We start from the raw sequence: 9048 nt of genomic DNA on the forward strand, positions 1-9048 counted from the left end.
ATCTTTCTGTTTAATTGATTCTCGACTTCATGTTTAAACTCTTTAAACTTTTCAAAGGTTTCTGATTTATGCTTGATTAAGTAGATATAAACATATCTGCTATAATCATCTATAAGTGTTACATAAAATTTATTGGCATCCTATCTAGTAGCTCTGAAGGGTCCACACACATCTGTATGTATGAGATCCAACAAAACCTCACCTCTTTCACAAGATCTAGTGAAAGGTGATTTTTTCATCATCCCCAAAAGACAAGTTTCACATTCATCATATGGCCTTAAGTCAAATGATTCCAACACTCCAGTCTTTTGGAGTTGGGCGATGCGTTTCTTGTTAATGGGCCTACTCTATGATAAAGCCTCTATAAATAGAGGATGAATTCTTCATATTTCCTTACTCAAATACTCTAAACTCTCTCTAAATTATTCTTTCTTTCTTTTTCGATTTCTCCTAGTTTTAGGGTGCGATAGAGAAACTATGAATCGTCAAAAAGCCGACGAAAAGAAGCTTTTAGAGTCGGAGTTCTGTCCACGCAATTTCCCGGTTTTCGTTAAAAGTCCTATAAGTTACATTATTCTGTTTTCAGTGTAGCTTATATTTATAGTCATAAGTCGTTATTATGAACTTATAAACAATATTTATTAGTGATTCCAAGTCGTTATACTGATTGATCTATTTACAGGGATGATGTCTAGGTCGGATTTAGTGAGGTGTTTAAAGTAGGATTTCAAAACAGTATACTTCGTATACCAAACGAAACCTACCCCCGATATGATCCTACCTGGTTGTTCCTTAGTTGATAGAGCATGAAGTAGACTTTGAGATAATGATGAATCTAGACTAATAATTAGTCGCAATAAATACTATACTAATACATAGTAATAATAATACTAGGTTACGTCAATGGAAAAGACAATTACTAGAAGCGAAGCGCTGTCCAAATTTTGAATTGTCAATTTAACAGGTGAGTGCATAGTCCCTTTCATGAACATGATTTTAATACAAGTATTAATAAATGTATTAAATATACATTGGAAGTTTATATGTGAGTTATATGCTTATTATCTAGAAATATGTGTTATATGTATATTTGATGATATACGCTATGTGAAACATACATGGTTCTATATGTGTTAAGATGTATTTACATGATAATAATAATAATATAAGTATTATAAATGAGGAGATAAATGTATGTTAATACTTAATACTCTTTATAAAATATTACACTAAATTAGGATAGTGTTGCCGAAACAGAGTTGGTATTGAAAGTTGATTATAAGCATTGTAGGCTTGCCTAGTGATGAAACAAGACTTAAAAGAGATGACTAGTTCAACTAAGTTTTGGATATTGGGTAGCATATTATTAAGGGTACGTGTGTGATCGGAATAGAGAGTAGAACCTATATTCGAGGAGATTGATGATCAATGGAGTATGTCCTACGTACAAAGGTACTTTCTATGTACCAAGTCTTTTTCAAAGCTCTGTATATCAGGTGCTACTTGTGTCGGGGTAATATTATGTTCTGGGGTACGATTTCTACTCATACCAGGGTACTATAATGTGCCAGGAGTACTATCATGTACAAACTCCTTTTTGTGTGACAACGTTTCCTTTCACGAAGTAATTGAGGGAACTTCGTAGACTGCCTTATAGAGTGTCAGTAATAAACAAGTACTAGGTATTTTTTGATGTTATATTGCCGAATAGGGTGAGTCTGGGGGTAAAATACCTCACTATGTCAGACCACTGCTAGGCACAGTTATCTAGATAACCACCCATGACGTAATTGTCTTGTTGTTTTTATAGACGGAGGTTCGTGGTGAAACTTATTCAATTCCTCTCATTTGATGTATTTATTGATCCTCATTTGCTTCCAGGGAATTTCCGAAGCAACGTCGTCAGTTTGTTGTTCATATTGATCCTTAAGGCTAGATCTTGTAAGATCGTTGTATAGGATCAGTACGTTGGAATCGACAGGATAGGATAAATTGTTTTAGAGATATGATATATTTGTGTTAAGGATAATAGTTGGTTTTACAGGTTTAAGATATACACTATTATCACATTGTGGGATTGAAATCCCTATGTACTCACCAAGTTTCCCAACATGACCCACTCAGTTTATTATATCACATGTAGCGATATTAAAGATACAATATGCTGAGAGATTCAAGGAGTATTAGGTCACTAGTTTAATTACTGTAGGGCTTGTAATATTTCGTTATGATTATGTTCCTATATTGACGATGACATCCCAATGTTTTAAAGTAATTAAAATACATTTCTTCGGAAATGCTTTGATAATATCATTATCATGTTTTCTGGGAACAAATTCCGCAATATTGTTCTTCAAAAAGGATACTCTGATTTTTAAATAAGCATAAACTAATCGGTCTTTTCTAGCCGTGAAATTAGGGATGTCACAGTTGGTATCAGAGCTTTAGTGTAAGTGAACTAGGAATTTAGAAAATTTCTAGACTTAAACTTAGAATGCTAAGCGATGATTGTGAGAAGAGTGTCTGCTATATTTAGGAAATATGCATGAATAAACACGAGCACTAGCTTATTTTTGGAAAGATGCCTAAATCGCTTTTATGTGCTAAATGATTTATGATACCTTATATGCATGATGATGTTATTACTTGATCGGATCTATGGTCTATTGCCAACCGGATCTGGAAACTTTATGTGTTCGGATTTCTAAACGTTTAACTACGATATTAGAACTAACATGTAACTTTTTGGAGTAATAAAGAGGATTACATGTCAAAAACTTCTTTATCCATATTCTCGTCTCGATACACTGATTGCATGCTTCCGTGAACATAATTTCATGTTGAAGACTCGTAGCAAATTGAGTAAATGAAGGAAATGAGAAGGCTTACAATAATGAATGAAACCTATCGGAAGATATCGTAAAAGCGGTATCTTGCCTTTAGAATGCCTTTGATAAAGTAACAGTACATATAGAGGAGTATGGTACATTCAAATGTACACATTTGATTGGCATGATGATAGAATGAATGGTGTAATTCTTGAAGTTGTCCTATCGTCTGACGTTTCCAACACCAATCGAGTTAAATCAGAATTGTTATCGAAGATACGTTGTAACATCAATAAAATTCGAGCCAATTTAAAACTTTATAAATCATTTAAAACCATTCCATTATTACAATTTGTTTTCAAAATAGTTTAAACATCAGAGTTCCTATAAATCATAATCATCAATCGAGGAAGTGTATGGTCACGCCTTCGCCTTTCCGCGGCCATCCGTTGAACCTGAAACAATAAACTGAAACTGTAAGCCCGAAAGCTTAGTGAGTTACCCCCAAAATACCAACCTCATATAACCATAATCATATCATATCAACAAATACAGAACAACATGCATAATTAGCCTTCAGCCTGACTGGACCGCCTCACATGGCCTATAGCCTATCTGGACCGCTCCCGAGCCTTCAGCATGACTGGACCGCCCTCTCGGGGCATGCAACTTATCCAGACCGCTCGCCGGGACTTCGGCTTGACTAGGTGCCCCCCTGGGTCCACAGTCTATCCGATCCGCCCTGGGTATATTGGCCTACAACACGAAGCAAGACCCGCCTCAACCCAACCCCCATACTAATCAAACAATCATGTGCACATCAATATCATACGTTATCATGTATATAACAGATAATCATACCGATCTAACAGATCACTAACACATCAATCATCCTATAACCAGGATATCGACCTAACCGGTCACTAACATATCATCATCCTATATACCAGGATACCGACCTAAACCAGGTCACTAAAATAATACCATCCTATATACCAGGATACCGACCTAAACCGGGTCACTAACATCATACCATCCTAACTACCAGGATGCATATCTAGCAGATCAATAAACATAGAAAGCAAATATCCGGATACAAATCTGATAAAGGGCGTTGATGCCTTAGACCCTATTGATATAGTGAGGATAACTCACCTCACAACTGATGCGCTAAAGAGATAAGCTCATCTCTCGGATCACCGTCACAAACTCCATCACCTATATTCGTCATAGAACCATATCCATAAATTTCCAATTTCCCAAAATGCCCCCAGAAGTCAATCACTCAACCCTTGGTCAAATTCAAAGTTAAGGTCAACAAACCATGCTGACCTCAACTCGTCGAGTACAACTAGCTACTCGCCGAGTTCCTTGCATAACTCGTCAACTCTCCGAGTCACTTGAGTGACTCGTCGAGTTCCTAATGTTTGTAGACATAAACTCCTTGGCCAACTCGTCGAGTTCATGCATGTTGAAAGGTCGGGAAAACCGTAGCTGACTCGCCGAGTCTCTCTACTGACTCACCGAGCCCAAGACAATCTTCATCGAACTCGCCGAGTTGACAAGGTAACTCGCTGAGTCCCTTCAGTTCTTCATCTAATCAGATGTTTTTAATACATGATAAGGTTCCATATTGCACATCCAATTCCCCAAGGCATGTTTATCATGTAAAGTTGCAAACTTTACATGCATGCAAGGCTCTAAAGACTCTAAATGACAAATCCAAGCTTGCAATGGAGTCTTACACCTAAGGAGAGTCTCATACTTGCAAAAGCTAGAAGCTTTATGGACTTAGAGACCCAAGAGAGCTCAGATCTGAAGTTGCAACTTCATATCTTAGCTCATACACAAGAAAAGCTTCCTAATATGCTAGAAAAGCCCTTAAATTCACCCAAATGAGATCTACAAGGAAATGAGGTCAAGATAACGACTTGATACCTTCAATTGGTGCTAACTGAGGTAGATCTCTAATTCCCACACGTTCCTTTCTTCTAGTCACTTTCTCTCCAAGCTCTTCTCACCAAAAATCCTCTTCCAAAGATTAAAACACACAAATAGAGCACACTCACATGTATTAGGGTTTGTTGAGCTCTCAAGGGACTATAAGGAGGCCAGATGAGGCAAATGATCCCTTAAATAGGGTGCAAAACCCCAGAATTTAGGGTTTCATCCCCCAACTCCTACTCGTCGAGTCCCTTCTTGGACTCGGCGAGTAGGTCACTTAAACACGTGGACCAACCTGCTGTTACTCGACGAGTCAGGGAAACCAACTCGTCGAGTAGACCTTGAATCATGAAAATCCATAACCAAAAATCAATACCAGAGCATCAGGGTGTTACATACGCATGGAAGATGTCCTAGTAGATTCTTAGGAAAATTTTAAGATTATTTGGACACATTTGTACGTGTTAAATCGTTTTGTGATTTTATGAAATAAGAACTTGGGAACTGCGAGGCAATTCTTGGGATGAATATGAGTAGGTGTGAAAGGTAGTAGAGGCCAATACTACCAGAAGCACAAGACTCGCACTTGGATCAGGGAAAGTCATAAGGTTACCAATTCATGGGATGATTTGGAATTTCAGGTCGGCGATGTGGTATTACTGAAGGTCTCACCTTGGAAGGGTATGATACGCTTCAGGAGGTGGGGGAAACTGGGTCCCTGGTATATTGTACCTTTGTATTTGATCGCCAAGGTAGGTAGGGCAGGCTATCAGTTGGATTTGTTGGGTGAGCTCAATCAGATCCACAACTCTCTCTATGTATCTTAGTTGTGAAAATGTGTAATGGACGCTGAGGTTGCGGTTCCTTTGGATGATATTCAGGTCAATGATCACCTGAATTATAATGAGAGGTCAGTAGGTATATTGGAGAGGAAGATGAAGGTCATGAGCAACAAATAGATACCTTTGGTAAAGGTTCAGTGGCAACATCGGAGAGGCTCCGAGTGGACCTGGGAGTGGGAGGTTGAGATGGGGAGCATTATCCTAAGTTGGTCGTGATGGACGACTTCAAGGACGAAGTCTAGTTCAAGTGGGGGAGAACTATAACATCCCGATGTCAAGGTAATTTCAATTTCAACCTTGTGTTTGTATATGATTGCAATTTTGACCCTTGAGTTGAGGAAGGTTACTAGACTGGCCCATTGTGGCAATTTTGTAATTTCACCCCAAGTGGAGTATGTTGAGCGTACGTTGTGTATGCTAAGCGTACTAGGGTGCTCCCTAGTACGCTGGGCGTACACCTCATACGTAGGCCATACGTGAAGGAATGGTAAACCTAATTTTAGGGTTTGGTTTATATTTAAACCTCATTATAGTCTCATATCTCATTCTTCTTTAGCCCCCCTCTATGAAAAACATCTTCAAGAAAACCTAAGAGAGCAGAGTCCATTTTTGTGCCCATAAGAGTGATTTGGAGGTGTGTTTAAAGAATAAGAAGGTGGTGAGAAGAGCTTGAAGCTTGAAAGCATTTTGGATCTGAGATTCCCTCCTTGTTTGCAACCTCCAGGAGGTACAAATCTTGTAACTTTATCACACCATATTGTAGATCTAGACATTTCATTCCATTAAATTACTTTTTGTCCCAAAATGGTGATTCTTGACCATGACTTGTTCTTGACCCAATAAGTCGTCCTTTCAGACCTTAGGAGGGGTCTTAAGTCATAAAAATGTGGTCTCGATGATTAGTTTTGCTCCATGCACTCTTTAGAAGGTCTTAATGCATTAAGATGTTTTACTTTGGGGTCTGGGGCACTTAATGGACATGCAAAGTCATAAAGTTAGAAACTTTATGACTCTTAGTAGTATTTTGGCCTTGGATCTGAAAGATGGACATGAGAGCTTAAGTCATTAAGCTCTTAATGTAGATTTGGGAAGTCTGGGAGTCGCCCTGCGTAACCTTGAGTATGCAACGCGTATGTGGTCAACCATTCCGACTACAGTCAAGATTTGAGTATGCTCAATGTACCTTCGGAGTACGCCCTATGTACTCGGTTGAGTTGACTCGACAATGTTGACTCAATTGACTTGTTGACTTTGACCAAGTTGACTTAGGGGTATTTTTGGTGTTTGAGCAATAGTTGAATCTTTGTCTTTATCTATTGAACAAGAGACTTGTAGAGCCGGTATTTGGAGTAGTTATCGTTCAAGTTTTCGTCAGACCGTGAGGTGAGTCTTCCTCACTGTACTTACGGGTTAAAGGTACCAAGGTCAGCCTATTGGATTGGATATCTTGTTATATGATAGAATGTTATTATGCTGTAGAGATATGTTATATCGGTATCCTGGTCTATAGGATGTTAGCATGAAATAGTGATCTATAAACCTATGTGTTTGTCTGATGCATGGTTATATATTTATTTGTTATGTGTATGTAGACATGTTATGGTTGGTTGGGTTGAGGCGGTCCTGCTTTATGCTAAAGGCCAAGATACCTAGGACAGTCTAGATAGACTATAGGCCTTGTAAGGCGGTCCAGTCAGGCCGAAGGCTCGACGAGCGGTCTGGATAGGTTGTAGGCCCTGCAAGACGGTCCAGTCATGTCGAAGGCTTGGGAGCGGTCCAGATAGATTGTAGGACATGTGAGGCGGTCCAGTCAAGCTGAAGGCTCAGTTATGCATGCTTGTATGTGGTGGTACCTTGGGGGAACTCACTAAGCTTTGGCTTACGATTTTAGTTTATTGTTTTAGGTACTTCTGATGATCGTGGGAAGGCGAAGGCGTGACTATACACATTCTCTATTTTATGGATTTATGATCTTGGGATACTATGATGTTGATAAACAATATGGAAACAATGATTTTGTAAACATTTTATGACTATGGGTTGTTTTTAAAAGTTTAAATTTGTTGTGATTTTTGAGTCGTTACACTAAGATTTTTGTTACTCACATCCGTTTGACTAATAAGGGTGTGGATTTTGTTTGGGGGTCTGAGCAGCAGACAACATTTGAGACTTTACAGCAAAGACTGTGTGAGGCTCCAGTGTTGACCCTTCCAGAGGGCGTTAAGGATATGGTAGTATATTGTGATGCTTCGATCACCAGGATGGGCGCGGTACTTATGTAGCGAGGGTATATTGATTGCTTATGCATCACGACAGTTGAAGCCTCATGAGGCTAACTACCCTAATCATGATTTGGAGTTAGGGGTTGTGGTTTTCGCCCTCAAGATTTAGAGACATTACATGTATGGAGTCCGTTGCACCATCTATACTAACCACAAGAGTTTTAGATACCTCATGGATTTTGATGGGTGAGTCTCACAAGTCTCGACTTTCTATACATCCTGGTGCAACCAAGATGTACCGGGACTTGTGACTTATCTATTGGTGGCCATGCATGAGGAGGGAGATTGCGGGATATGTAGAGAGGTGCTTGACTTGTAGGAAAGTCAAGGTCGATCACCAAATGCCTCACGACAAGCTATAGCCCTTGGAGGTTCGTGTTTGGAAATAGGAGCAAATTTCTATGGATTTCATCAAAAGTTACCCCGGACTCCCCACAGTTTTGATGCTATTTGGGTGATTGTTGATAAGTTGACCAAAAGTACACATTTTCTTGCGATTCGAGAGAGTTCATCGGCCGAGAAATTGGCAGATATTTAAGTCTGGGAGGTAGTCTCTCGTCATGGGGTGTCGGTTTCCATCGTATCAGACAAGGATGTTAATTTTACTTCCAGGTTCTGGAAAAAGTTTCATGAGGAGTTGGGCACGAGATTACATTTCAGCACTGCTTATCACCTCAGACCGATGGTCAAAGTGATCATATGATTCAGACACTAGAGTATCTGCTGAGGTATTGCATTATTGATTTTGGTGGGAGTTGGGATACCTACCTTACTTTTTTAGAATTCTCATATAACAATAGTTATCACTTCAATATTGGTGTACCTCCCTTCGAGCTTCTCTACGGGAGGAAGTGTCACAGCCGGATATGTTGGGGTGAGGTCGGATAGAGGATAATTGGGAGCACTAAGGTAGAGCTCCAAACTACAGAGATGATTCATCAGGTTAGACAGATATTGCAGACAGCTCAGAGCCGACAAAAAAGTTATGCGGAATGTTGATGCTCTAAGCTGGAGTTCTAGGTTGGGGACATGGTTTTACTGAAGATGTAACGATGGAAAGACGTGATACGCTTCAGGAAGCGGGGCAAGTTGGGACCCTGATTCATTGGTCCATTTCGTGTGATTGCAGGGTGGGCAAGGTGGCTCACTGGT

This window comes from Lactuca sativa, chromosome 5 (assembly GCF_002870075.4).
Source record: "Lactuca sativa cultivar Salinas chromosome 5, Lsat_Salinas_v11, whole genome shotgun sequence".
NCBI lineage: Eukaryota > Viridiplantae > Streptophyta > Magnoliopsida > Asterales > Asteraceae > Lactuca > Lactuca sativa.